Consider the following 5,893-nt stretch of genomic DNA (forward strand, 5'->3'; position numbering starts at 1 on the left):
CAAATGTCTTTGCTCCATGTCTACAAGCAAATAATAATTTGTGAACTGGGACTCATAAACCTCTTTGCTCCTCAACAGTTAATAGCTTCCCATTATTTAGAAAATACTCAGAACTATCTTACTTTGTTCCAAAGTGGCTGGTGTCACACTTGCGTACATTGAACTCGATTTGCCTTTGTTTTGCCGGCTTACTGTGTCTGTCTCTGTCCGTTTGGTTACCTCCATTTCCCAACTGCACTACAAGCGGACCGTCTAACTTAGTGCGATCTTCAAAATATGATGTACAGTGCTCCATTGCTCCATCCAAGTCAGTCATAAATACGGTGAACATTTGATGATCTAATACAGATATCTGGGGGACGGCACTTGTCACATCTGACTCCACTGCTAACGAGCGTGTCTTTTGTGGGTGGGTTAATATTTCTGAAGTGATGGTGGTCTGAGGCAGTCAATCCGGATTTGTGCGAGAAATGTGCTGTACAGGTTGGATTATGGACAAGTAAATTGAATTTGTCGGAGATGCAATGATGCACTGCAGCCAATGAAAGTACTTTTGTGAGCTTGGCATTGCAAGAGCCCGGATAGCTCAGTCGGTAGAGCATCAGACTTTTAATCTGAGGGTCCAGGGTTCAAGTCCCTGTTCGGGCGCTGCTTTTAAATCGCGATACTCAACTTTACATTCGCACATTGATCATTTAACAAAGAAAATAACAACAGGAGCAGGCCATTTCATGCCTGGAGCCTTTCTGCCACTTAATTAAATCATCGATCGATATTCCTTTGCTCCAGATCCCTTAATACCTTTGGTTAACAAACATCCGATGTAAGGCTTACTGGTCTATAATTCCCTGCTTTCTCTCTACCCCCCTTTTTAAATATTGGGGTAACATTAGCTACCCTCCAATCCACGGGTACTGTTCCCGAGTCAATGGAGTTCCGGAAGATGATCCTTAGAGCATCTGCTATCTCCAGGGCCACCTCCTTAAGTACCCTAGGATGTAGTTTATCAGGCCCCGGGGATTTGTCGGCCTTCAGTCCCCTCAACTTACCCAACACCATATCCCTAGAGATACTAATTTCTGTCAGCTCCTCCCTCTCATTAGTCCCTATGTTTGCCGATATTCCTGGGAGGTTATTTTTGTCCTCCTTTGTGAATACAGAACCAAAGTATGAGTTTAATTGGTCTGCCATTTCCTTATTCTCCATTATATATTCTCCCGAATCGGACTGCAAGGGACCGACTTGGGATTTTACCAGTCTTTTCCTCCTGATATACCGATAAAAGCTTTTGCAGTCTGTCTTTATGTTTGCTGCAAGTTTACTTTCGTATTCTATTTTCCCCTTCCTGATTAATCCCTTTGTCCTCTTTTGCTGTATCCTGTACTGCCCCCAATCTTCCGGTCTGGTGCTTTTTTTTGCCAGTTGATATGCCCTTTTTTTTGATTTTATGCTGTCCCTAATTTCCCTCGTTATCCACGGTTGAGTCACCTTTTTAGGTTTATTTTTATGCCAAACCGGTATAAACATGTTCTGGAATTCTTCCATTCTATCTTTGAATGCTTGCCATTGTCTATCCACTGTCAATCCCCCCAGAAACACCACCCAATCAATCTTACCCAATTCCCGTCTCATACCCTCGTAATTCCCTTTATTTAAGTTCTGGACCTTAGTCTCTGATTCAATTTCCTCACTCTCCATCTCGACTGAGAGCTCGATCATATTATGATCGCTCTGACCCAAGGGGCCTCGTACAAGAAGATTGCTGATAAGTCCCTTCTCATTGCACAATACCCAGTCTAAAATGGCCTGATCTCGAGTCGGCTCCTCGACATATTGGTCCAGATAACCGTCCCGAAAACATTCCAGGAATTCCTCCTCCTCAGAATTTTTACTAATTTGGGTAGTCCAATCAATATGTAAATTAAAGTCACCCATGATGACAGCTGTGCTCTTATCGCAAGCTTCTCTAATTTCCCTTTTTATGCCTTCCCTCACCTCCATATTACTATTTGGAGGCCTATATATCACACCTACTAACGTTTTCCTCCCCTTGCTATTTCTACCCATACAGATTCCGTTTCATCCGAGTTAATATCCTTCCTTTCCATTGCATTAATCCCCTCCTTTACCAGCAATGCTACCCCACCTCCCCTACCTTTTTGCCGATCCTTCCTAAATATTGTATATCCCTGGATGTTAAGTTCCCAGCCTTGCCCACCCTGCAGCCACGTTTCTGTAATCCCAATCAAATCATACTTGTTTACCTCTATTTCCACAACTAATTCATCCACCTTGTTCCTAATGCTTCTAGCATTAAGATACAAAGCCTTCAGGCTTGCTTTTTTCACACTCTCATTATGAATTAGTTTGGCCCTTTGTGTTTCTCTCCTTTGCTTATTGCTTCTCACCTTTCTACCATCTATTTCTGACTTCATATGACTTCCCTCTTTTCCACTACCTAGGTTCCCATCCCCCTGCCAAATTAGTTTAAATCCTCCCGAACCGCCCTAGAAAATATTACCCCGAGGACATCGGCTCCCTCACAGTTCAGGTGTAGACCGTCCCCTTGGTACAGGTCACTCCTCCCCAAGAACTGGTTCCAATGCCTCAAGAATTTAAATCCCTCTCCCTTGCACCACTGCTCAAGCCACGTATTTAGCTTATCTATCTTACTCTCTCTAAACTTATTAGCTCGTGGCACTGGTAGCAATCCAGAGATTACTACCTTTGAGGTCCTACTTTTCAATTTAGCTCCTAACTCCCTAAATTCAGCTTGTAGGACCTCCTCCCTCTTTTTACCTACATCGTTGGTACCTACATGTACCACGACAACTGGCTGATCCCCCTCCCCCTTCAGAATGCTCTGCACCCGCTCCGAGACATCCTTGACCCTTGCACCAGGGAGGCAACATACCATCTTGGAGTCTCGGTCTCGGCCACAGAAACTCCTATCTATCCGTAAGGCAAAATGCTAGAGTCCATTATTAAGGATAAAATAGCGGAGCACTTGACAAATGGGGAAAGGATCGGACAGAGTCAACATGGATTTACAAAGGGTAAATCGTGTTTGACTAATCTGCTGGAATTTTTTGAGGAAGTAACTGGTAAAATAGATGGGGGAGAGCCAGTGGATGTGGTGTACCTTGACTTCCAGAAAGCCTTCGATAAGGTTCCACACAAAAGATTATCATGCAAAATTAAGGCTCATGGGATTGGGGGCAAAGTATTAACGTGGATAGAGAACTGGCTGGCGGATAGAAAACAGAGAGTTGGAATAAACGGCTCGTTTTCGGAGTGGCAGGCAGTGACCAGCAGGGTGCCGCAAGGATCTGTCCTGGGACCCCAGCTGTTCACAATATATATAAATGATCTGGATCAGGGAATTGGATGCAATATTTCCAAATTCGCTGACGACACTAAACTAGGAGGAGGGGTGGGCTCTGATGAGGATGTCAGGAGGCTACAGTGCGATTTGGACAGGTTGGGGGAATGGGCGGATACGTGGCAGATGCACTATAATGTGGATAAATGCGAGGTTATCCACTTTGGGGGTAAAAACAGGAGGGTAGATTATTATCTAAATGGCAATAGATTGGGAGATGGGGAAGTGCAGAGGGACCTGGGTGTTCTTGTGCACCAGTCACTGAAGGAGAGCATGCAGGTGCAACAGGCGATTAAGAAGGCAAATGGTATGTTGGCCTTCATATCAAGGGGGTTCGAGTATAGGAATAGGGATACCTTACTACAGCTGTACAAGGTGCTGCTAAGACCGCATCTGGAGTATTGTGTACAGTTTTGGTCGCCCCATCTGCGGAAGGATGTTCTTGCCATGGAAAGAGGGCAACGGCGATTCACCAGGCTGATACCTGGAATGGCGGGAATGACCTACGAAGAGAGATTAAATAGTTTGGGCTTGTACTCACTGGAGTTTAGAAGATTGAGAGGGGATCTCATCGAAACATATAAAATTACGGCAGGCCTGGACAGGCTGAATTCAGAGAGAATGTTTCCAATGGCCGGGGAGCACAGAACCAGGGGCCACAGTCTAAAAATAGTGGGCAAATCATTTAAAACAGAGATGAGGAAGAATTTCTTCACTCAAAGAGTGGTGAGCCTGTGGAATTCCCTGCCACAGAGGGCTGTGAAGGCTAATTCAATAAATATTTTCAAGAGAGAATTGGATAAATTTCTGAAGGCTAAGGGGATTAAGGGTTATGGAGAAAAGGCGGGGACGGGGTACTGAACTGTTAAGATCAGCTATGATCTCAGACGAAGATCAGCCATGATCTCATTGAATGGCGGAGCAGGCTCGAAGGGCCGAATGGCCTTCTCCTGTTCCTATCTCTATGTTTCTATCTCTCAATCTCAAGTTTAAAATTGACAATTGGCCCAGCTTTAATTACTGTCTGCGGAAGTGTGTTACAAATTTCTGTCACACAAACTTCTCTCCTGAAACGCTTGGATCTAATTTTGAGGCTATGGCCCCTTCTCCCAGATGGGTCAATCATCAGAAATAGCTTCTCGCTATCTACACTAGAATTTCCTCTTAATATCGTGAATACTTCAATCAAATCACCACTTAAGCTTCTAAATTCCAGGAAAAAGAAACCGAGTTTGTGCAATATCCCGTTGTAATTTGTCCCTTGGACTCTATGTCTCCTTCACTTTTTAAGCCTAATAATACATTCCCAAGCTGTGATGCCGAGAATTGAACACAGTACCGCAGCTGTGGCCTAACCAGTGCTTTGTATAGCTGTGGCATCATTTCACCCTCTTATATTGTAATCCTGCAGATATAAGTATCACTTTTCAATTAGCTTTTTGATTCATTTCTGTACCTGTCCATGACCATTTAATGATATATGTACAGGGACACAAGTCTATTTGGATATCCACTGTTTCCAGCTTAACATTATAAGGAGTGTATTCTAAATACTCCTATAAAGATCGGTAGTGAATCACGTCACACTTGCTAATATTTAAATCAATTTGCCAGAAAATTACACATTCACTTAATCTATGAATATCTGGTCAAATGTCTTGCTTCCATCTCAACTGATTTTCATGCCGCCTATCTTTTTTGTTATCCTCAAACTTCGATGTGTGGCTCTCAAGTAAGTCGTTAATGAAATCGGTGATGAGTTGAGTTCCCAAAAGTGATCAATCAGAGACACCACTCGTCATAATCTGCCAATTAATGTACCTGATCATCATCTGCAAATTTTGTCTCCTGCCGTGCCACCAATTTCCTAACCAGGTTAATAATTTGCCTTCAATTACATGCGTTTCAAATTTAGCCCAATGTCCCATATGCGGGACTTTTTCGAATGCCTTTGCTCCATGTCTACAAGCAAATAATAATTTGTGAACTGGGACTCATAAACCTCTTTGCTCCTCAACAGTTAATAGCTTCCCATTATTTAGAAAATACTCAGAACTATCTTACTTTGTTCCAAAGTGGCTGGTGTCACACTTGCGTACATTGAACTCGATTTGCCTTTGTTTTGCCGGCTTACTCTCTCTGTCCATTTGGTTACCTCCATTTCCCAACTGCACTACAAGCGGACCGTCTAACTTAGTGCGATCTTCAAAATATGATGTACAGTGCTCCATTGCTCCATCCAAGTCAGTCATAAATACGGTGAACATTTGATGATCTAATACAGATATCTGGGGGACGGCACTTGTCACATCTGACTCCGCTGCTAACGAGCGTGTCTTTTGTGGGTGGGTTAATATTTCTGAAGTGATGGTGGTCTGAGGCAGTCAATCCGGATTTGTGGGAGAAATGTGCTGTACAGGTTGGATTATGGACAAGTAAATTGAATTTGTCGGAGATGCAATGATGCACTGCAGCCAATGAAAGTACTTTTGTGAGCTTGGCATTGCAAGA

The 5,893-nt window shown here is 43.4% G+C and overlaps 1 non-coding gene across 1 annotated transcript; it reads left to right on the forward strand.

Annotated features, from left to right (window-relative positions):
* The first annotated feature begins 575 nt into the window (after positions 1–575).
* On the forward strand, positions 576–648 carry trnak-uuu (transfer RNA lysine (anticodon UUU)). Its single transcript has one exon. It is a non-coding gene; the product is annotated as a tRNA-Lys (tRNA).
* Positions 649–5,893: the final 5,245 nt, after the last annotated feature.

This window comes from Somniosus microcephalus, unplaced genomic scaffold (assembly GCF_052327205.1).
Source record: "Somniosus microcephalus isolate GS21.2 unplaced genomic scaffold, FLI_Smic_1.0 unresolved_chr5, whole genome shotgun sequence".
Lineage (NCBI taxonomy): Eukaryota > Metazoa > Chordata > Chondrichthyes > Squaliformes > Somniosidae > Somniosus > Somniosus microcephalus.